A 26,136-nucleotide genomic window follows, 5' to 3' on the forward strand; every position below is an offset into this window, starting at 1 on the left:
ACATCAACCAGCCGGGAGGAGGACCTTCCCCGTTAGGGGTCCGGACATTCCAGGTGCATGCCCTCAAATCGTAGTCCTTTAAACGTTTGCCGTGGTCGTCATCATAAGGGGCGGTCTCATCCGAGGCTTTGCCTTGCTTCTTCACTGAAAGTGGTTTTTACGTGGCGGGTTCCAAGCCCAGCGCACAACCCATTGCTGGGACGGGGGTGGTTTCACAACCAAATACACGTTTATGTAGCGAGCCGCTTGCTCCAAGCAGACACCCGCTTGCAGCCGCACCTACTGGTGAACAAACGCTGCAGACTTCAGTGAGCCCTTAAACCGAATAAGTCAGAGTGGCCCCGCCGAAGATCCCTCTCTTTCTCGATTTGCATACCTACTAGCACAATATTTGAAAAGTATGAAGAAGATGGGATTTCCCGGTAGTTAAGGATGATTAAGATTTTTCTTTGTACCTAACCACAGCAGATTCGTCCAAACCTTTTCTCAATAGATATGTATACCTACTCGCGCAACCTATAAGTAGCTATAATAAATCAGCTATAGTTTATGAAGGCAGTGTATGGTCATTCTGAAGACCACTTTTTTAGAAACAGCGTTAAAATAAAGACTGTGTTATTTACATAATTAATATTTTCAATAGCTATGGCTAATACAAAGGCCAAGCTTGATAGAGAAATTTTTGCTTTAATCCCTTCAATGACTTCAAGGGATGAGTGCCAAAACCAATACCACAAGGATGCAGTAAAAGTCCTTGAGCAAATAAAAGAAAAGTACAAAACTTCAACTATTAGAGCAGAAAAAATTCAACTTCTCACGCTTGCTCCACCGACATGGAGTTGCCCAAAAACAATGGCTGAGTTTGGAGCATCAGGAAGAAAAGCCAGGATTGCTAAAAAATTAGTTGCAGAGCATGGCATACTCACACTCCCAAACTCAAAGAAAGGAAAACCTTTAGAGTGCAAAACTGAAGCTCTAGTGACTCAGTTTTATCAGCGCGATGATATGAGGCGCCTGATGCCAAGGATGAAAGACTGGGTGTCTGTACGAATTGACGGTAAGAAAGTTCAAATGCAGAAGAGGATAATTCTCTGCAACCTGAATGAGCTATTCGCGAGCTTTCAATCTGAACACGAGGATATTAAAATTGGATTCACAAAGTTTACCCAGCTCAGGCCAAAACATTGCGTCTTGACAGGAAGCAGCGGAACTCTATTAAAAACTATTCTAAATAAATAAAAAAATTCATAATTTTCACCAATTATATATATTTTATTCCAGAGGTGTACATATTGTGGGTATTATAGTGCAGAGCGTATGAAACTTTAGTTGCTTGTTATATAGCGTTTGAAAGGTAATTGTATCTAATTTTTTATATGTCTTATTTTCAGGCTTCAGAAACACTTAGGTCATATATTAAAAATTAAAAAAAATCGCTGTTTCGAGTTACTAAATGCTCATTTTAATAGATAAACAAGTCGCGAAGCAAGCGACCTCAAAACTTTTAAAGAAAAATACCTAAGCTTTCTTTTGAGCAAAAACGAAACAACTTAATCATCCTTAACTACCGGAAATCCCATATTCTTCATACCTTTTAAATATTGTGCTAGTAGGTATGCAAATCTAATACTCAAAATTCTGCAAAGCTATTAATAAAGAGTTTGGATGCACAAAATCGAGTACCTGCTATGTTAGACTACGAAAAATCTTAATCAATTAACTACGGGAATTGCAGTATCGAGGGTATGAAACCTTGGTTAGGCATGTTATATACCGTTGGAAAGGTAATTGTATATACTTTCTCATATAAGTTTTATTTTCAGGTTTCAGAAAAAAGAAGACAATAGGTCATATATTAAAAATTAAAAAAACCGCTGTTTCGAGTTACTAAACGCTAATTTTGATTAATAAACAAGTCGCATACCACTAAGCGACCACAAAGCTCTTAAAGAAAAATTCCTAAGCTTTCTTTTGAGCAAAAAAAAAAAATATAAAAAAATACCCCTTTTTGAAAAAACCATAAAAATTATTTTTTATTCAAAAAAAAAATCGAAATTGGTGCAAATTTCATCCCGATCGGAAGACATCGATTTCAAAACTTGGGTCACTTGAGGTGAAATGCCCCACATATATCATTCGAAAAGTGTAAACTCGGTATATAGTCAAGAGTTACAAGCTTATAAGTGCGGAAAACCGGTGTTTTATCTGTAATTAAAGATTGTGTGGGTGTGTGTCAAAAATTTCATATCTCGATTCTTACTTCACTCGGCAAAACCTACCTGAAAAATAACATGACCTACCAGGTATTTTTACTTCATTATTTCTTGTAGCATTGGGTTATAGAGCACACAAATTTGTACTTTCTCTATTTAATTTAAAAACTTATTAAATATAACAAAATAACACTCAAGAGAAAAAAACCGTTAAAAATATAACGAATAATCAAAAATAATTACCTACATACATACATCATTATTAATTATTTTATGTTATATTCGAGCCCTTAAAATTTATTTACGAGAAAAAGAAAAATGACAACAAAACAACAGGCATGGACACTCCGAACGCACCACAAAGTACCGCCGGGACAAAAATCACCGACTTTTACCTACCTGCAGGCAAAAACTATACAGAGACAACATAACGGATGTTAATATCGAGACAGCGAACCTGCCAACCTATTACCTGCTTCTGAAATAAAAAAGGACACCATGGCATTTCTAATAATTAATCATCGACGAAAATCACATTACCTAAGATAAATGAACATAAATTAAGGACAAAAAATCGAACCAGACAGAACGAAAAAATGACACTGAAGATGGCACAATGCCGAAACCGGTTTGTCTGCAAAGCAAACTTGACAAGGGATGACGGAAATTCGTTCCAAAATAAATCATCTTACCACCCTGTCGGAAAAATCAACCAACACCAACATATTAATTATTTCTTAATTGTTTCTAAGTACTTTGACTACTATTTATTTGAAACAAAATAGTTAATCATTAACATTTAAACAAACACCAAATCTTTTTTTAGTTTAAGATTTTTATTAAGAGATTATTGTGTTTTTTTAGAATGGGAGGTTATTTCATTAACTTCTTCTAGAATTGTTATAACTATTTTATTTGATTGAATAAGTTTATTATTTATATCTTTTGTTTTATTAATTGCTTCTTTAGTAATATATTATAGAAAATAATATAAATGGTGATATTAATATTAATCGTTTTATTATATTAGTTCTTATATTTGTAATATCTATAATATTATTAATTATTAGTCCAAATATAATTAGAATTTTATTAGGTTGAGTTGGATTAGGATTAGTTTCTTATTGTTTATTTATTTATTTTCAAAATGTTAAATCTTATAATGCTGGAATATCAACTGCCTTATCAAATAGTATTGGTGATGTTACTTTTTTATTAGCAATTGCTTGAATATTAAATTATGGAAGCTGAAATTATATTTTTTATTTAGAATCAATGAAAAATAGAATTGAAATAGAAGTAATTGGAGGATTAATAATATTAGCTGCTATAACAAAAAGAGCTCAAATTCCTTTTTTCTTCTTGATTACCTGCTGCTATGGCTGCTCCAACTCCTGTTTCTGCTTTAGTTCATTCTTCAACTCCTATAACTGCTGGTGTTTATTAATTAATTCGTTTTAATATTTTATTATATAACTAGCAGACCCGGCGAACTTCGTCCCGCCCAAAATTTTTATGTATTTTATTGAAACTTTTTGGTCCAACATTTTCACCAACAATTCACGTTTACGATTTTCATTGGCACATTTGTCTGCTAAGATTAAGGTTTGGTGGCCATTTGCCGCTTTAAATAACCTAAGGAAAGTGTTATATCCGTTCTTGAAATTCTCCAGTTGTGCGGCATTACATAGCACGGTTATTCGCAAAGCGAAATAAATTTTTTTCCTCTTCACTCCCTGGCGGCAACAATGACCCGGTTCTATAGTGAATGTCCTAGAAGCTTTACAGTACAGTAGGTGGCAATTTCAAAATGGGTGCGAATCATTGTTCTACAGAAATGCAATATACATATACTTATTTCAGACGAAATACCTTAAAAGTTTGAACGCATAATAATATTGGAAAATCACATCCATTGGGCCAATCGCAACGCAGGAGCGTTCGATATACTCAATGGTGCAACAGGTTGATTTAATCAGACCTTCACGGCCCCTTTTCTCACTTGGCTATTTTTAGTAATAGCTCGACTTCAGCACCACTTGGCAGCACGTTTTTGCAATAGTATTGCATACATATTTAAAACATTATCCAAATAGGATCATAAATAAGATTTTTAGTAATAACTCAACTACAGCGCCAACTGTCGGATTAAATTGTGAAACTAAACCATCCAGAAACCCACTCAAATACACAAAAAGTTTCGTTAAAATCCGTACAACCATTTAGGAGGAGATCACTCACAAACACACCTACAGAAGAATAAAAAAATTCATTCAAAGATAGCTAAAGGTCAGTAGGTTTGTAGGCCTCACACCCCTTTTCAAATAGCCCAAATTTTCTCCACGAGTATGGGCTTGATTTCAACTATATACATATCTCCATACGAAGTTCCAGTACTGTACCATGAATACCTTCAGAGATATGCAGTATACAAATTCGATTTACATGGGAGGTGCCACGCCCCCCTTTCCAAGAGATGCCCTCTTTCTTCATGAGTATGCGATTGATTTCGTATATCTCCATACCAAGTTCCAGAACTCTACCATGAACACTTCAAAAATAAGCAGTATGAAAAATTCGGTTTGTATGGAAGATGCCACGCCACCTTTTCCAATATTTCCAATTTTTCTCCAAGAGTATGCGATTTTTTTCGTACATCTCCATACAAAACTCTAGACCTCTACCAAAAAATTTCCAGAGATAAGCAGTATGAAAAATTCGGTTTGTATGGGAGATGTCACACCCCTTTTTACAACAGCTAAAATTTTTCTCCAAGGGTATGCGATTGATTTCGTATATCTCCATACCAATTTCCAAAACTCTACCATGCACACTTTCAGAGATATGTAGCATGAGAAATTCGGTTTGTATGGGAAGTGCCACGCCCCCTTTACATATAGATTTTTTTCCGCCTAAAACCATCCTTGGGACACGTGCGGCAGGTGGCAGTTTCAAAAAAATCGGTTCAGCCGTTCTCGAGCCTTGCGAAAACTAACAAACGGTTCTAAATATATATTAGTTGAGATATATTATATATTATAATTATATTTTGACAGTAGCCGTTGTTTCTGATTGGCGCAAAAAAATCTTGCCTAGTGACGAATTCGCCCCTTGATATGGTCGTTACTTAAAGCTATTTATATTCGAAATTGCATGAAAATTGGAAAACAGGAATCTATAAGCTTATCCAGGCAAAAAGCTACCTACGTACCGAATTTTAAGCAAATCGGACCATAAATACGATTTCTTCGAACAGATCGGTCCCTGGTCCACTTCTCGGACAAAATGGATCATATATGCTAAAAAGCTACCTGCGTACCGAATTTTAAGCAAATCGGACCGTAAATACGATTTTTTCGAATAGATCAGTCCCTGGTCCCCTTCTCGGAAAAAAGGGACCATATATCCTAATATATGCTAAAAAACTACTTACGCACCGAAGTTTAAGCAAATCGGACCGTAAATTCGATGTTTTCGAATAGATCGGTCCCTGGACCACTTCCCGGAAAAAATGGGTCATATATGCTAAAAAGCTACTTATGTACTAAATTTTATGCAAATCGGACTATAATAAGATTTTTTCGAATAGACCGGTCCCTGGTCCACGTACCCTAAAAAAGTAAAATTTTTTTTGCCTAAAACATGGTGGTTACCGAAAGCTATTTGTATACAAAATTTCACGAAAATCGGGTCAGCCGTTCGCGAGATTACCTGTTACAAAAAAAGGGACTTCTCTTTATATAATTAGTATAGATTCTTTTTTAGGTCAGTTATTATTATTATTATGTGGGCTAACTATATTTATACCTGGATTAGGAGCTAATTTTGAATTTAATTAAAAAAAAAATTATTTCCCTTTCTACATTAAGACAGTTAGGATTAATAATAAGAATTTTATCAATGGGATTTTATAAATTAGCTTTTTTCATCTTTTAACTCCTGCATTATTTAAGGCATTATTATTTATATGTGCAGGGGCTATTATTCATAATATATAAAATTCACAATTTATGTACCTTTAACTACTTCTTGTTTTAATGTCGCTAATTTAGCTTTATGTGGAATACCTTTTTTGGCTGGATTTTATTCTAAATATATAATTTTAGAAATTGCTTTTCTAAGTTATATAAATTTTTTCTCTTTCTTATACTTTTTTTTTACTGGATTAACGGTTTGTTACTCTTTTCGATTAATTTATTATTCAATAACAGGAGAATTAAATTGTGGTTCTTTAAATATACGAAGAGATGAGGTTTGAATTATACTTCGGGGAATAAGAGGTTTATTAATTATAAGAATTATTGGGGGGAGAATTTTTAGATGATTAATTTTTCCTACCCCCTATATAATTTGTTTACCTATATATATATAATTCTTAACTTTATTTGTTTGTATTATTTGAGGATTTATAGGTTATTTAATTTCTCATGTTTCTTTATTTCATTTAAATAAATCCTTTAATAATTATTTAATGAGTTATTTTTTTTGGTTTTATATGATTTATACCTTATATTTCTACTTATGGAATTATTAATTTTCCAATAAATTTAGGAAGAGTAGTCTATAAGTCATTTGATCAAGGTTGATCAGAATTTTTAGGTGGTCAAAATTTATACAATATTAAATTTTATAATTGTTTTTTTTTTCATATTAGTAATTTAAAAATTTATTTTTTATTATTTTTTTATGAATAACTGTTTTATTTAGATTTTTTACTATTTTATTCAAGTAGCTTAAATTTAAAGCATAACATTGAAGATGTTAGAATAATTAATAGATTAATATTAATTGAAAATAAGGGCATTAAATTACCTAAAATTAGGTCGAAACTAATTGCAATAAATCGCTTCATATTCAATTAGTTAAGGTAGATTGAAATTTCAATACTTTTTGAATGCAAATCAAACGTTATAATTAACTACAACCCTAATTTGATCAATTTAATATTCCTTGATTTCATTCATGATATAGTGCAATAATTAAAATAATAATAAAAGTAATTGAAGTAGTTGTTCATATAAGGTAGGGTAAGGGCTAAGCTCAGGGCCTTACCGGGGTCACACAGGGCGGATCGTGAACGGCCTACTTCGGTGGGTTAGCTGCGAATAACCAATAAGCAGTCCCAGACCAAGAGCGGCAGGAGCCGAGGGCCTGATTTAAAAGATCAGAAATGCTTGATGAATCTCCTGTGTCCGGGCGAACAGATGCCGCCTCCCCAAAAGCATCCCAGGATTGAGACCAGTTAGATCCTGTTCATGGCATACTGGAACATGTATACGATTAATTCGACATTGGGCTGGCGAGAGCAGTATTCCACCACTTTAGTATGTGAGGGTGACACCTCACAGAAATGGCTGGTGGGCTAATGCTGCAATCGCCTCCGTCTCGTTAAAACCCTGGCAGGTCTTCAAGAACGTTCAATACACGTCGCCATTTAGTTGGCCGCACAGGTCCAGTTGAGATTTACTCCTGGTTTTGCGCTGTCTTGGCTCTGAACACAATATCCCATAAGGACTTGTGTCAACCCTCGCGATGGCCTGCTCCTTTGAGAGAAGGGAACTTCGGGACACTTAAAGCGACTGTGCTACGTGTGGAGATAGCGGCTTCAAGCGGAGACCCAATAGAATTGACATGATTAAACAAATAACAAAAACAACTGTAATGGGTGTAGATGCTCCCGAGGAAGAATGCAGCGCATTTAGAAAGAGCAGTAGAGTTGTGCGCTCCCCGCCACAAACTCCTCTGCAGGCAAAAGCCGGCACCACGAGCACGGAGAGTGCCGTCGACGTGGTGCAGAAGGGTACACCTTCGCAAACGACAACTCCCGGCAGCCGGGATGGTGGTCATCAAACGCCAGCCGCTGCAAACAGAGACAAGCATGCCACCGCAAGCTTGAGAACTTGCGAAGGCAATGAAGATGAGCAATTGGCCCAGATTCGGCTCGTCTTGAAGAAGATGCAGAGTGCTGTCTCCAAGCAGAAAAATGTGTCCATGGACATAAAAACTTGTATGGCCCAAATCGAGGAGAGCCTAAATATACCAAGCTACCTCCGAGAGCAGCGCCGGAAGGGATCTACACTTTCCGAGCTGCAGAAAACTGGCCCTGGCTCGCAAAAGAGAGCTCGAACTCGATCCGACTCCCCAACAGGCGAGCCGGAAAAGAAAAAAAAACACTACTAATAATAATAATAATAATAGTAGTAGTAAAAATATTATTATTAATAATCCTAATAGCAATAATGGTAATAATAATAATAATAATGCACAGAAAACCGTACCAGCTAATCAATGGAAAACGGTTGGAAAAAGCAGAAAGCCCAAGCCAGGGCCAGCGCCAGGTGAACCCTTGATCAATAAGGGCGAGGCGACCAGCCCGAAAAAAAGAAGAGGGTGAGAAAAAAGAAGAGTCTCGCCAAACTAATCATTAAGTCAGCTGAAGGCAAAACCTATGCAGAGGTGCTGGGAACGATACGTGGTAAGCTCCAACCTGAGAAGACGGAGACCGTAATTCGATCTGTTCGGAAAACCCGCGAAGGCGGCGTGCTCATCGAAATGGAGCGCTGTGGCGACCACTCAGCATTTAAGGAAAATGTGTGCACTGCCATTGGCCAGCTTGGAGACGCCCGTATTCTCACTAGACGTTTAGGTCTAGAAGTTCTGGGCATGGACTGCCTAACCACGGCCCCAGAAGTGGAGAACGCTATACGCGGGGAGTTAGGAGACAAGATGAATGGCCAACTTCGCGTCTCTCTCCTCGCTGAAAACTCGCGAGAACAAAGAATGGCTGTGGTGGAAATCGACGAACTGCCAGGCCGGACTCTTATTGAAAAGGGGAAGCTGCGAGTAGGTTGGATTATCTGCCGCGTCCAAGAGCGCGCGGATGTCCAAAGGTGTTTCCGCTGTCTGGGGTATGGTCACAAAAAGGCGGCATGCAAAGGCCCAGACAGAAGCAGTTCATGCTGGAAGTGTGGGCAGCAGGGCCACATAGCCTCTGCATGTAAAGAAAGCCCAAGCTGCTACCTGTGCTCGGCAGGAGATGGACAGAAAAATGCCAATCAACTGCCCGGGTCGGGAGCGTGCAAGACCTTCAGGGATGCCCTTGCTGAGGCTAAGACAAAGCTTGGGAGAATATGATTAAATTTATACAAGGCAATATGAACAGGAGTAGGGTAGCTGATGACCTGCTGGACCAATTGGTTCTTGAACAAAGAGCAGACGCTGTCATCATCAGTGAACCCTATAGAACAAAAGAAACCTGGCATGTTGACCAATCAGGCTCGGCCGCGATATGGATTGCTAACCCCAACCATCGCGCAGAGAGCAGCGGGGTCGGACGCTGGGTTAAAATGGCGCAAATCACTCTGGTGAGCTGCTACCTGTCTCCAAACGACACAGTCCCTGTCTTCAGGGAAAAGCTCGAAGACCTTGAAGACGAATTGCGCGATATAACCGGCCACATAATTGTTGCTGGAGATTTCAACGCAAGAGGCGTGGAATGGGGTATGCCCCAAACAAACACCAGGGGAAGAGTGGTCCTTGAAATGGCAGCCCGCATTGGCCTGACCATCCTCAACGACCCCTACATATCGAAGGCCGGGTTTTGGATACTCTATCCCTGACATAACCCTGGTCTCAGAAAGCCTTCTTCGAAGGGCTGACGGATGGAGAGTGATGGAAGACCTGAGTGGTAGCGACCACAACTACATCACCTTCCAAGTCACTGACATAACGCGAGGGCAAACACGTAGTATCCCTCGCAGGAAACCAGGATGGAACCCGTCTAGGGTCGATGTTCGCAAGTTCGATACGTCACTCCTAGCAGATTCCCAAGGTATTTCACCCACAACGGGAGAGATCCACAACAGGGAGTCTTGTACTAAGCTGGTCGAAGAAACTATGCGCTGCATTTACCGGGCATGCAAAGCCTCAATTCCACAGAGGAGAGCATGGTCAGGGAAAAAGCAGGTATACTGGTGGAATCACCGAATTGCTGAGCTGCGAAGGGCCTGCCATAGAATGCGGAGACTCGCAACGCGCGCTCGTGGTAGACCCGAGGCGCTGACCAGAGCAGCAGCCTACAAAAGCGCTAAGAAAGCACTTGGGGCCGAGATACAGAAGAGTAAACGGAACTGCTGGAAAGCGCTATGTGACGAAGGCAATCAGGTTAGCAGCGGAAACGAGCCCTGATCTTCTACTTAACATGTACAACAGCTGCCTTAGGGCCCGGGTCTTCCCAAGCCAATGGAAGAAGGCGAGACTGGTGCTTATACCCAAGGGCAAAGGGGACCCAAACTCACCTTCATCCTTCCGGCCACTCTGCATGCTAGACACAGCAGGCAAAATGATGGAGAGTCTGCTCAAAATACCCTTGACGTCAGCCATAGAAAGCGAGGGAGGCCTTTCACCCCGACAACATGGCTTCAGGAAGGGACACCCAACTATAAGAGCAATTGGCGAAGTAGTCGAGGCGGTGCATAAGGCCGAAGAAGCCTGCCAATAGTGCTGCTAGTCACACTGGACGTCAAGAACGCCTTCAACTCGGCAAGATGGGACGACATGCTGGAGGCCTTGGAACGGTCATTCAAGGTTCCAACATACTTGCTAGATATGATCCGGGACTACCTCAGAGACCGTTGGCTTTTGTACGACACAACACAAGGTCAGAGAAAGAGACGTATAACCGGCGGAGCGGCACAGGGGTCTGTACTTGGCCCGGACCTCTGGAACGCCACGTATGACCGTCTGTTGCGCACGGAAATGCCGGAGAGCACCTTCCTTGTCGCCTTCGCGGACGACGTGGCCGCCGTCATAACAGCAAGAAATGTTCAGCTAGCACAGCTCAAGATAAACCAGGTCATGCGCAACGTCAGTGGATGGATGAGCGATGACGGTCTGCAATTGGCTACAGCCAAAACGGAGATCGTGCTCCTCACCAGGAAACGGATCCCAACAATTATAAATATGATGCTCGGACCTCAACTCGTGACGACTTCTAGGTCTACAAAATACCTAGGGGTGAAGCTTGACAGCAAACTCACATTCTGGGAGCGCATCCATGGAGTATGTGAAAAAGCTGCGCAGGGCACGGCGGCTCTAAGCCGGCTGATGGCGAACGTGGGCGGCCCGAAGCCATGCCGCAGGAAGCTTCTGATGACAGCGGTCCAATCGGTGCTTCTGTACGGGGCATAAATATGGGCTGACGCATTGAAAGTCAAAAAATACCGAATTCAAATGTCTTTGGTACAGCGCAGAGGGGCACTACGCATTGCTTCTGCATACCGTACAGTGTCCGCGGACGCGGTTCTCGTTACTTCTGGCGTCCGGCCAATTGAGCTACTTGCTTACGAGCGAAAAGAGATTTACAATCTCAGTGCGGAAATAGGTGGAGCAGCTGCCGCGGCAAAGGCGCGCGAGCAACTGATCCAGCAGTGGCAACAAAACTGGAACGCGAGCACAAAAGGTCGATGGACGCACTCCCTGATAGCCGGCCTTCAAACATGGCTGAACAGACCACATGGGGAAGTCGATTTCTACCAGACGCAATTCCTCACCGGTCATGGTTACTTCCGAGAATATCTTCATAGAATGGGAAGGGTGGACTCACCGTTCTGTCACTACTGTGGAAACGTCGAAGATAACGTGTACCACACATTCTTCCCCTGCGAACGCTTCTTGATTTCGCGCAGAAAAGTGGGAAGCAGTTGCGAGATACGTGAAATTCGTACTCCGCTGCAAACGAGAGGACGGTTGTCTACTGAGGACACCCGAATGAAACGCCTCTACAAAAGAGCAGCTCCAAGGCTCTAAGAGCGCGCTCCTGCATCTGAAGACATGCAGAATTGCGGTGCCAGATGCGGGATTCTTGCGCGGGCGGTAGGAGTTTGGGTTTTAGTGGGTAGCCCAACACGCTTCGGTGGGAGTCCCACACTCGGGGAAGGTAGTATAGAGACTAGCGCCCCCGGCCAGTGCATAAAATTTCCCTCTCCTACGAACAAAAAAAAAAATAAAAAAAAATTGAAGTAGTTGTTCATATAAAGATATTTGAAATTTTGATAATTAAAATTATTGGTAAAATTAAATCACATCAAAAATAAAAAAAAATTATTGTGATTTAAAAAAATCGTAAAGTAAAAGGAAGACGTGATGAAGATTTTGAATCAAATCCACATTCAAAAGGTGAACATTTTTCTCGATCCGTAAATGTTTTTTTTTTTTGATAGAATTGATGCTAATATTATTACTACTCTAGAAATAATAATTAAAATTGAAGTTATAATAGTAATTGGAAAAATTATTTATACTACTCGATTAGCAGACCTTATGATTGGAAGTCAAATATACTTATATACTATATAAATAACTAACTAATCAATAAATTGAAATATAAACAAATAATCAAACAATATCAACAAAATGTCAATATCATGCAGCTGCTTCAAATCCAAAATGATGAATTTTTGAGAAATGATTATTTAAATGTCGAACTAAACATACTAATAAAAAGGTAGTTCCAATTAATACATGAATTCCATGGAAGTAGATCCATAAACTGAATCTGCAATTGTAAAAGGGGCTTTAATATATTCATATGCTTGTAAAATAGTAAAGTAGATACCTAATAGTACTATAAAAAATAATCTTTGTGTAGCTTATGAATCATATCCTTCCATTAAACTATTATGTGCTCATGTAATGGATGTTCCTAATTCAATAGCAAGAGATAATCTTCTATGAAAAAAAGCTTAAAAAAAAGATATAAAAAATAATACTTCAAATAAGATAAATAAAATTATTCCTCATCGAAGACCTAAACTAACAGATATAGTGTGTAATCCTTGAAATGTACCTTCACGTGATACATCTCGTCATCATTGATAAACAGTTAATATAGTAATAATATTTCCTAACACAAATAATGAAATATCATATTGATGGAATCATTTTACTAAACCTGAAACTGAAGTTATGGCACCAATAGCCCCTGTTAAAGGTCATGGTGTTGACATTAATTAACTTCTCTAGAATATAATGTTGCTAATACAGCAATTACATAAGATTGAATAATTGCTACTGCTGATTCAAGAATTAATAAAGCAATTCGACCAATTAAAAGTGAAGACACAATTATATATGAAAGTGAACTACCTGTATTTCCTAGTAATGTTAGTAATAAATGAAATGCAATTATATTAGCTGCTAATCGAACTGCTAAAGTTCCTGGACGAATTACATTACTAATTGTTTCAATACAAACTATAAAAGGTATTAAAATTCCAGGAGTTCCTTGTGGAACTAAATGAGCAAATATATGTTGAGTATTAGTAATTCATCCATAAATTATAAAACATAATCATAGAGGTAATGCTAAAGAAAAAGTTAATGTTAAATGACTTGTTCTAGTAAAGATATAAGGAAATAACCCTATAAAATTATTAAATAAAATTAATGAAAATAATGACACAAAAATAAAAGTTGATCCTGAATGACCTCATTGGCCCTAGTAATGTTTTAAATTCTTTATGTAGTAAAATTGAACTTCAGAATACATGATAACGTGAAGGTATAAGTCAATAGTGGTATTCATCTAAACCGATAACTTTATCAAGCAGATAATCTTATAAGTTTATGCACTCTGTTACATGAACGACCCACACTCTCTTTTCGTTTACACATGCGACAATAGTCGTGTTTTCTTTGGTTATAAAGCGCAGTGTCCCTAACTTTATACTACTAGCACGGGGATAAAGAAATTATAGAAACTACCTCACTAAATTGGAAAAAATTATATTTACGAGATATCTATTTAAATAAATGTACATATAACATAAAGGCTATTTATTTGAAGCAAGTTATAAGAAACAATGGCAGAATGTCTGTTTGTGTATGAATTCATTTGTCACGGCTACCAAACTTTGCGAATTATCAGTGAAACAAACCAAACAGACGGGATAATAATTGAACCAGATCTCTATCAGGATCATATCGTTGTTGAATTTGCGTGAAAAATTTGTATGCGGATCCCGATTATTGCCTAAGAAAACATAGCTAGAGTTGCGACAGAGTTGCATTGTCTTCAGTTTATCAAGTTTATTCAGTGAAATCGCTGGATAAATTTATCAGAAATGTGTAAACGAGTTTCCATACAAATTTTGACAGTTCATTTATAAGGTATACACAATTATAAGTTTATACGGTTTACAATGCATTTATAAGGTTTGATGAATACCCTTAATATATTGATGGGATTATTAATAATCCCAAAAATTTTCTTATTCAACTTAATGATAAATTGAAAATTCTTGATGAAGGGTCAAATACTGAAAATAAACTAGGTTTCATTTTTAATTTAATGATTTAGTTGATTTTTGTGAAATTTGAGATTTAGGGGATTTATGAATTATTGAATAATAATTTATTATTCTAAATAAAATAAAGGTAATAGAAAAAATAATAAATAAGCTTAATCAACCAATTGGGGCTATTTGTAAAATTCCAAAATATTAAATATTTTAATAATTTTAGTTTGACATACTAATGTTATATTTTTAACTAATTTTTTCATTAGAAGTTAGTGCTAATTTACTATGAAGTGGTTTAAGAGACCAATACTTGCTTTCAGTCATCTAATGATGAATTTACTCTATTTGTAATTCATTTAATAAAGTAATTAATAGGAATACTTTCAATTACAATTGGTATAAAACTGTGATTAACACCACAGATTTCAAAACATTGTCCATAAAATAAACCTGGTCGATTTATTAAAAAATAAGTTTGGTTTAAACGGCCAGGAGTTCCATCAACTTTTTCACCTAAAGAGGGAACTGTTCTAGAGTGAATTACATCTGCTGCAGTTACTAAGATTTGAATCTGAGAATTCATAGGCAAAATTACTCGGTTATCTACATCTAATAATCGAAATCCATCTGTAGTTAATTCATTTGTTGGGATTATATAAGAATCAAATTCTACATTTATAAAATCTGAATATTCGTAACTTCAATATCATTGATGTCCAATGGTTTTTAAAGTTACTGAAGGTTCTTTAATTTCATCTAATAAATATAATAATCGTAAAGAAGGAAATGCAATAAATAAAAGAACAATAGCTGGTATAATTGTTCAAATTATTTCAGTAGTTTGGCCATGTAATAGATTTCGGTTTGTATAGTTATTAAAAAATAAAATAAATATTAAATAACCAACTAAGGTAGTAATTATTACTAAAATTATAAGTGTATGATCATGAAGGAATGTAAGTTCTTCTATAAGAGGAGAGGCACTATTTTGAAGGCCAAGAGCAGCTCATGTTGTCATTTATTTATAAATATTCTAATAAAAGTAAAACACTTTATATATGAAATCCATTGCACTAATCCGCCATATTGGAAATTTGTTAAAATAGGCATTTCGGAATATCTATGTTCTGCTGGGGTGTATTTTGTAATCATTCAATTGAAGAATTTAATTGTATTGGATAAATTACTTGTCGTTGTGAAATTAAGCTTTCTCAAATAATAAATAAGAAAAATAAAATTCCTAGTAAAGAAATAGAAGACCCAATAGTTGAAATTACATTTCATGCAGTGTAAGCATCTGGATAATCTGAATATCGTCGTGGTATACCTGCTAGTCCTAAAAAATGTTGAGGGAAAAAGGTTAAATTTACATCAATAAATATAATTAAAAATTGACTTTTTAAATTTAAAATTAATCCTGTAAATAAAGGATATCAATGAACAAATCCTGCTATAATAGCAGATACAGCTCCTATTGATAATACATAATGAAAATGTGCAACTACATAATAAGTGTCATGGAGAATAATATCAACTAATGAATTAGCTAAAACAACTCCTGTTACACCCCCCACAGCGAATAGAAAAACAAATCCTAAAGTTCATAGTATAGCTGGTGAATAGTTTAATTGAGTTCCATGTAGTGTAGCTAGTCAGCTAAAAATTTTAATTCCTGTTGGTACAGCAATAATAATAGTTGCTGAAGTAAAATAAGCTCGTGTATCAACATCTATTCCTACTGTAAATAGATGATGTGCTCATACAATAAAATCAAGAAGTTCAATTGCTATTATTGCATAAATTATTCCTAATGAACCGAAGGTTTGTTTTTTTCCTGATTCTTGACTAATAATATGAGAAATCACATCAAATCCAGGTAAAATTAAAATATAAACTTCTGGATGACCAAAGAATCAAAATAAGTGTTGGTATAAAATTGGGTCTCCTCCACCAGCTGGATCAAAGAATGATGTATTTAAATTTCGATCCGTTACAAGTATTGTAATAGCTCCTGCTAATACTGGTAAAGATAGTAATAATAATAATGCAGTTAGTACAACTGCTCATACAAATAAGGGTATTCGATCAAATGTAATTCCAGTTGATCGTATACCAATAACTGTTGTGATAAAATTAACTGCTCCTAAAATAGAAGAAATTCCTGCTAAATGTAAAGAAAAAATAGCTAAATCAACAGAGGCTCCTCCATGAGCAATAACAGATGAGAGAGGAGGGTAAACTGTTCAACCTGTTCCAGCTCCATTTTCTACTATACTACTAACTAGTAATAATGTAAGGGAAGTGGGTAATAATCACAAATTTATATTATTTATTCGTGGAAATGCTATATCTGGTGCCCTTAATATTAAACTCACTAATCAATTTCCAAATCCACCAATTATAATAGGTATTACTATAAAAAAAACTTATAACAACAGCATAAGCTGTAACAATTACATTATAAATTTGATCATCACCAATTAAAGCTCCTGGGTGCCCTAATTCAGCTCGAATTAGGATTCTAAGATAGGTTCCTAATATTCCGGCTCAAGCTCCAAATAGAAAATATAAAGTTCCAATATTTGTTGAAAATAGTCATTGTCGCGATTAAATGGCTGAATTTAGGCGATAGACTGTAAATCTATTTATAAGAATTAATTCTTTTTAATCAATTAGGCTTTATAGTCAATAATGATATTAGACTGCAATTCTTAAAGAGTAAAATAATTACCAAGGCTTAAAAGATTTAACTAATATTTATAACTTTGAAGGTTATTAGTTTTTTTAACTTAAAAACTGTTATAAATATTTAGACAAATTTAACTGTCTTAAAAAATAAAATAAATTAAAGAAATTAAAATTAATCTAAATGTTGAAATAAAAGAAAAAAACAATATACATTTAAATGAAAAATTATTTATTTGTATATTATTAATTCAATTATTTTCAGAATAATTTAATATAAATGCAACGAAACATAAACGTAAGTAAAAATCAATGTAATTAAAGTTATTATAGTTATAATTGTTATTAAAATATATTGATTATTGACAACTATTAATTGAATAACTAATCATTTTGGTAAAAATCCAATGAATGGTGGAAGTCCACCTAAAGATAACAAATTAAAAAATAAACAAAAGGGGTCTTGGATCTCGTTTACGTTGATGATGTTCCGAAGGCCTCTATTAGTCGGTGTGATCCCCTAGTTTTGCCAGAGGATGCGTACCATCCCGCTATTGAGTTAAGCTACGAAATCATAAATGAAATACATAATAATAAGTCGTATAGTTCAAATACTAGATATGCTTTTGCGAAAGCAAATTTCAGGAAAATTAACAAAGAGCTTTCAAAGTTATCTTGGCCAATATATAGAGATGACGTGGAGCGTAGCGTTGAGCACTTTAATCATGATAAAAACATAGCAAGGTAGAACCGTTCTCTCAATTTGTCGGCCATGATTTTTTTTTTGAAGGTTGCCAACATTTTGAAATCATATAAAAGTGAATACAAAAAATTGAAATTGCTCGAAATCTCAAGCAAAGATTGAAAATGAAAATGTGTGTGTGAGTTTGTGAGTAAATTTAAAAATTAAATTGTTTGGAAACGTCAAGAATTTTAAAAGTGACTCTCAGCGGTTCTACCTTACTATATTTGTATCATGACTTTAATAATACTGTTTTCAATTTGTTTCGAAAGTATGTGCCAAAACGTAATATTGTTCCTGAAGAACCGATACAATAATGATTCACTAAAGAGCTTAAAAAATTGAAAAATAAAAAGCCACATTCTTTTAAACTGTATAAGAGAACAGTGATTACGTAAAGTACTCAGTTTAGCGGCATAGCTACTTTGCATTAAATAAGAAATGTTATAATTCATATTTATGTAAAATTAAGAAGAATTTAATTAACAATCCTAAATCATTTTATGGTTTCGTAAATTCATAGCGTAAAGTACATGGTTTTTCGTCCGCTATGCATTATCGCGACACTGTGTCTAGCGACAGCCACCTCATTGCCAACATGTTTGCCCAGCTTTTTAGGTCCAATTATTCTGAAGATTTCCCTAAAAGTGGAGACTATCCGTACGAGCTTTTTCCAATCAATCTACTTATATTCAAGTAATATCTTCTGATGAAGTTCTACACTATTTAAAAACATTAAAAGCGTCATTTAGCTGGACCTGATCATATTCCGACCTGTTTTCTTAAAAACTGCGCTGAGAACATCTGCGAGCCTTTTTTAACTCTCTTCAATTTCTCACTAAACCTGGCGTTTTTCCGTCAGCCTGGAAGGAGTCTTTCATAATACCACTTCACAAAAACGGCAGCAGGTTCTCTATAGAAAACTATCGAGGCATAGCGAAGCTCTCCGCTATCCCCAAATTATTCGAAGCAATTTTTTTTTATCAGCTAACATATTCTATATCTTCTTCAATTTCACAATCTAAACACGGGTTTTCTAAAGGAAAATCTACTATCACTAACGGCTTTAGAGAAAATGCTCATATCGACGTAATATACACCGATTTCAGTAAAGCTTTTGACAAATACGTCACTCGTTACTCATCCGTAAACTCGACCTAAGCGGCTTTCAGCCCAGTCTGCTTCAATGGATCTCATCTTACCTCTCTGATAGACCACAAAGAGTTATTGTTAATAATTGTTCTTCCAACATCATTAAAGTTTCTTCAGGAGCTCCTCAGGGAAGGCACCTTGGACCGATTCTTGATATTCATTAATGATATTTCTTCTATAATAAATCATTCAAAAATTTTAATGTATGCCGATAATAGCAAAACTGAAACTGAGACAAACAAGTCTAGACATGTCATAGCGCACACTTTTCTTTCTCTACCTAGCGCAGTGATCGACATAATAGTCGGCATACTACCACATTCAAACGATTCAATAAGTGGGACTGTGTGCATTTCTCAGCTGGCGCTCTTAATATGTGAAATACACATGTGCTCAGAGAGCGCTCAGCATTCTTTAGGGGTGGCTCACAAGCATGAAGATGTTCCGCTCTCAAGCCACATTGTGGTTGCCTCATCTAGGATTTGGTAACTATGACTAAACCGTTTGTGTAAAAAAGCTGACTTGCATTAGCAGAGCTTAATAATATATCCTTTTATGAACCATACCTTAAGTTAAATGGAATTTGTAGAAATATGCTTCAAAGAAATATTTATTTGTATTTACCAAACCCTTCAACTAAATTAACGATTTGGTACAAATTAGATGAATACTAGAAGCTTTAATATATTTAGTTATAATGACCAACTCATGGTATTAGTTCCCAATCCTTGGTAACAGTTCCTAAATATTGTCAAAATACGTGGTACAAGGCTCTATAAAAATATTAAAAGTAATATGTTAATAAGCCACAATAACATTGACAAATACATAGCTTAGGAAGAGCCTGCCTGAAACTACACAAAAGAGCAAATGGATGTATAGTATTGACAAAAACAACGCGGTCGAGTTTAAATAGCGGCAAATCAGCTGCACTTGATAGTAGTTGGTTGAATAAGGAAAATGAATTAGCAACAAGAGTTTACGGGATGTACATAGCTCAGTGGTTAACGTTTCTGACTTTGAACATCGATTACGCAGGTTCGATCACTGCTGAAGTCTAGAAAAAAGAGGTCTGATGAGTAGATGTAGTGATCTCCGAAATAGCTGCTATAACTTCTACCGCTTGGCCTTTGTTGCTTTTTCAATTTTACCTAATAAGCAATCGTGGTATAAAGCTCAATAAAAATATTAAAAATAAAATGTTGATAAGCCACAATAACATTGACAAATACATAGGTTAGGAAGAGCCTGCCTGAAACTATACAAAAAAGCAAATAAGCAAATGGATGTATAGAATTGACAACAACAACCACGTTGCCGAGTTTAAAAAGCGGCAAATCAGCTGCACTTGATAGTAGTTGGTTGAATAAGGTTGAATTTGCAACAATAGTTTACGGGATGTACATAGCTCAGTGGTTAACGCTTCTGACTTTGAACATCGATTACGCAGGTTCGATCCCTGCTAAAATCCAGGAAAAAAAAGTCTGATGAGGAGATGTGGTGATCTCCGAAATAGCTGCTATAACTTCTACCGTTTAGACGTTTTTGCTTTTTTTCCTATTAATTAATCGTGGTACAGAGGACTTTTACTTGGTCGTAAAACTTATTTTTCAAAAAAAAATCTTCAATTTCTTTATGCACAAAAACATTTGCTGCTGAAGGATATTGATACTGTTTGCTCCAGATTTGAGCATTTACGGAAGTTCTTATTTCCGCACAAATGTCCGTTCTAAAAGGAAGGGCGTACAGACGGCCACCTCAAGTACTGCTAACTTGGTCGACGAATGGCTTAAGGAAAATGGCTTGCAGCTAGCTATCCAGAAAACTGATGGTGTACTTATAACAAGCAGGAAGAAGAAAGAGAGTACGACTTTGAATGTAAATGGGTATGTATTTGAGACGATCCCAGCAGTAAGATACTTAGGTGAGATGATAGACGCTAGGTTGTCATAAAAAAAAACACATTGAAACGGTCAGTAAGAAAGCGGCTACAGTCCATAGTTCGTTAGCTAGGTTAATGGCAAATGTAGGAGGTCCTAGTCAGAATCGAAGGAAACTCTTGAGTAAAGTAACACAATCGGTTGTTATGTATGCGGCCCCTGTTTGGGGACATGCACTCAAACATAAATCGTACGCTAATAAGTTAAACTCGATTTTCCGGTTTAGTGCCCTACGTATAGGTAGTGCTTTCCGGATAGTTTCGCATGATGCGGCCAGTGTGATTGCTGGTATAATGCCTGTTGATCTAATGGCTATCGAGATCCAGCGCACCTACTTGACCTCCCGATCCAAAGGCAGAGCCCTCTCTAAGCACGAGATCGCGGCCGAACGCCAAAAAAGCCTCGCCCAATGGCAACAACGGTGGGAAGCGTCTCCGTCGGGTCGCTGTAATTGTGCAGGAATGGCCATGATGACACAATGGCGTGTGGTTCATGTGGAAATGTACCGGAAACTGCAGAGCATATATTCTTTCCATGCCCTTCTTTTTCCGCTAAAAGGAACAAATTAAAAGATTTTGTTCTGACTAGTCCGAGTCCTGAAAACTTGCTATCATACATGATAAATGACGTTAAGGTCTGGGGCGGAGTGAAATCTGTCAGTAAAGAAATAATAACTGAGCTTAGAGCAAGGGAACAACGCCGCCGGATAGAGAGAGGCTTTAATCAGTGAAATAAATGAAGTAATTGACATAAATTGTGTTTAACTCTTGTTTTTTACTCCACAGGAAATATCTCCACGAAGCACAGATGACAAAACGCTCCTGAACCCCTTATCACAAATGTGGATGGGGGAATACGGAAATGACGTTATGGAGTGAGGCATTCTGTATGCCATGGCCCTCTCTGATGAAAAGCGAAAGCAGTCCCGGGGAGGTGGCTTTATCGAAGTTTCATACGGGTCACTTGATGGATAGTGCGCTATCCCAACGTCCGTAAAAAAAACATACCAGAGTTCTGCACGATTATGTTAGTATCGTACGAGTACGTTAATAACTAACACTTTTGACGATCACCACGATGCCAAAGTAGCGAAGTTACTCGGCTCCGCCGCATCGTCACATCATACGATTACTAACAGCATCTTCGATTAGTAACAGTGTAATTCTGCTAATAAATTAGCATCGTCAATAGCAGTGTGACGAGATAATGCCAAAACCATATTTTCTATAGTTGCATAGTGTATCCTTTACTTAGTTCGGCACAAATATATTCATAAATTCATAGAAGGTAAACATCGCAGCGCTAGATGCTGGAATGCATAAGGCACGGTGCACATTAGCGCGATACGACATGCGATGCGATATGTGATACGATACGCGATACGATACGCGATGCGATATGAAATGCACGCAGTGCACATTAGAGCGGTGCGATACGCGATGCGACATGCGATGCGACACGCGATACCATTTTGTGATAGCTACACAAACGTTTGTGCCCTTATAAGCTTGTTAACGAGATAAATAAGTTGCTTCTCAACAGAGTTTAGACCTTTCGAATGATAGCTCTGTGTTTATATCTATAAACTTTTAAAAAATTTAGGAGAAAAGTATGTTTAATATAGAGTAAAACTGATGTTAATTTTTACAAAGTCGGCTAAAAATGAAATGAGATATTCAAATTTTCATGACAAATTATTTCAGAATATTGCTTTCACTACAAGGAGAAACCGGTGAAAGCTGAATTAAAAAAAAGGTTAAGCAAACATTTTTGAGTTGTATAGCCAAAAATATTATTTTTCTTATGAAAGGTTGAATAACTTTCCCCCGATTGTTTAAAGTAAAAATAACTGTATATTAAATGTTAATTTTGCATCAATTCCGGAGTGGTATAGTTTCTTTATAAAATAGTGTGTGAAAATTTTGCGAAATTTGAAAAAAGACGAAAAAAATTAACAAAGAAAATACACACAGATCTCTTAAGTTTTCTAAAAGTTTATATACATATATCATTCGAAAAGTCTAAACTCGGTATATAGTCAACTGAGTTACAAGCTTATAAGTGCGGAAACCCGGGTTTTTTAAATCAGTAAATCAAGATTGTGTGGATGTGTGACAAAAATTTCGTATCTCGATTCTTACTTCACTCGGCAAAACCTACCTAAAAAATAACATGACTTTCCAGGTATTTTTATTTCATTATTTCTTGTAGCATTGGGTTATAGAGCACACAAATTTGTACTTTCTCTATTTAATTTAAAAACTTATTAAATATAATAAAAAAAACACTCCAGAGAACAAGCATATATAAATATAACGAATAATCAAAAATAATTACCTACATACATACTTCATTATTAATTATTTCTTAATTGTTTCTAAGTACTTTGACTACTATTTATTTGTATATTTGAAACAAAATAGTTAATCATTAACATTTAAACAAAAACCAAATCTTTTTTGCTATTCAAAATCAAAAATAAATAGGTTTAAAATTATTGGATTCTATAAATTTATTTGTAAAGATATGAAAACAAATGCAAATAAACCATGACAAAAATTTTCTATTGTGTACTTACCTGGGTCCTTGACCTCAGATGCTATATTTCTCCATGCCAAACTAGTCATGTCTGTTCTACAATACTTTTTTCGGTATAGTTCCATAAACATGGTTTTTTTTTATTAATTCGACTAAAAAAACATTGAGGATGATTCCGCCTGTGAAATGATCATGCTTATTGCAAAAAATGCCGCGCAATACTAATCTCACCTCGCTGAGAAAACCGTATCGCACGTGCGATACGCATTCAATATTTAGTCTGTTCCAATAACAGTCCGGTTTACAGAATTTAGTTAGAACTTACAGGAAGTCGTTCCTATTGACATAAAACCTGTAAGTGGGAAGACTTTTGAGAGAGTAACTGAGCAACTGTTCCTGTAACAAAATGGAAGTAAACAACGAAATATTTGAAGACGTATAGATTTTAATAATTAGTTGGTAATATTTCAGCCAAATCATTGTTGTCCAAATGACATGTAAACAAACCGACTGACGTTTTTACAGGAAATAGTGCTTTTTGCATTTCCGTGCACTTCTGCATCTGTTCTCCTTTTACTCTCACAAGAGAGAGTAAAGTTGTACTTTGACAGTTTCACAGGTTTTAGTCCGAAGTTCAAAGGAACAGACTAATTATATCGCATCGGTGTCGCTGTCGTGCAAGTGTGCACAGTTTTCATCGCTTCCTACCAATTACCACGTACTCAGCATGTCGTTGTCGCATCCATATCGTATCGCATATCGCATCGCACTAATGTGCACCATGCCTAATACTTTTCGCGCCAGTTTTGCCAATTTCATTCTCATGTCGCCGCCACCAATGCAATACTTTATTTTCTAAGAGGCAAACGTTTTTGTACATTTCAATTTGTACATTTTCTTTGGGCACATACGTTCTTACTCTTTAAAACTAGAATATTTCTGATCTGGCAATGCCAAAAATAATTGTCCATCTCTGTTAGATAAGTTTTGGCTTCCTATGGCATCAAAGTGAAATAAAGAAGAAATAAAGATTCATTCCATCATTAACCATTTTGAATTAAACTCGTTGTCGGAATTTGCACCTGCAGTAAAAAGGCTTACTGCCCATCATCTTTTGGCGCCCGAGCAGGGACTTAATTAAGTCGAGTAAAATTTTAATTAAATATTGATTGTCGTTGGCGACTGGCTGTGGTAATCTTCGTGTTTGGACTTTGGCGAATTTAAAAGTCTTCGCGCAAAGCCGTTGCGCTGAATACGTGGGACAATAAGGAAGAACAATAACACTTACATACATCAGTTGAAGGAAATATAAATAAAGGACTGAGGAGACGGAATTCAGGTGGATGAGCTAACATTAAACGAAGGATGAGTAAAAGAGGAGTTTCTGTAACCAAAACGGTAGAGACGAGAGTATTGCAGTGCAGTGGTTTATTTAGTTGTGCATAATTTGGTCGTCGTTAACTTCACTTGCCTATTAATGCCTATGTGCTGCCTAAAATTACGCACATATGTAAAGTGTATATAATTTATTCATATTTATTTGTGTTGCTTTCTGCGTACGCTAGCGAACAGAGAGTTAATTTGGTCGGGCTTTGACTTGGTTTGTTGGTACAGAGGTATATATGTAGGTACATATGAACATGTAGAAACGCAGTTGCTATATCGTCTTCACATATGCATGTACGTACAGATCTATACATAAGGTGAATTCTAATAAGCTGTACACCCCATTGGAAAAGTCTGTGGTACTATTGCACTTCGATAATTATAAAAAATTTAAATAAAGATTGTCATTGCTTAATTCAAGGATGCACGTTCGCAAATAGATATTAGCCTCTAGTGGAACACTTTGAAAACAAAAAAAAATAACACTTTAGTATTTACAAGCGTACTGGCAGTTAATGAAATTTTAATTCAAAGCTTCAAGCGAAGTGACTCCTTCAGTTGGTACAAAAAAAACGGGGTCTGAGTTAGCACTTCCTTAAACTCGTAGTCGTAATATCATTATTAAAATATTTTCTCCATTAACTGCGAGCATACTTAAAAGTGAAAATGCCTGGTAATCAAAATGATGATACAACAGATACCAGAAGGCTGGTCACGCTAAGACAGCAACGGTCTACCGCTCGCGGAAAGATCACAAGAATAATAAAACTATTAGAAAATACCGCCACTTCTTGGAACGTTATACATTTAGAATGCCGGTTAGAAATTTTGAGCTCTTATATAAAACAGATAATGGCATATCAAACGGAGATCGAGAAAGAGGACCCTAGTGACGACAAACGAGGCGATATTGAGGAGTTATGCATTAGTGCAAAATCAAAAGTCATGCAACTGCTGGGGCAATACAAGCGAAAAGATAGTTCATTATTGGGAACTACCCTAATTACCATGCCTCAAGCCACACGTTTACCAAATTTGAAATTACCTACCTTTAGTGGAAAATATGCAGACTATACACATTTTATAAGCTCCTTTAACAATTTCATACATAACGAGCCACATCCAGCTCCGATCGAAAAATTCAACCATTTGCTTAGCTGTTTGTCAGGTGATGCCTTTAA

General features: G+C 36.4%; 2 pseudogenes; one reads left to right on the plus strand and one right to left on the minus strand.

Annotated features, from left to right (window-relative positions):
• The first annotated feature begins 3,437 nt into the window (after window positions 1–3,437).
• Window positions 3,438–6,615, plus strand: LOC118749256 (annotated as a pseudogene).
• A 9,037-nt stretch (window positions 6,616–15,652) lies between these two features.
• LOC118734725 lies at window positions 15,653–17,101 on the minus strand (annotated as a pseudogene).
• Window positions 17,102–26,136: the final 9,035 nt, after the last annotated feature.

This window comes from Rhagoletis pomonella, unplaced genomic scaffold, assembly GCF_013731165.1.
Source record: "Rhagoletis pomonella isolate Grant_MI unplaced genomic scaffold, Rhpom_1.0 Rhpom_scaffold_00001, whole genome shotgun sequence".
Classification (NCBI taxonomy): Eukaryota; Metazoa; Arthropoda; class Insecta; order Diptera; family Tephritidae; genus Rhagoletis; species Rhagoletis pomonella.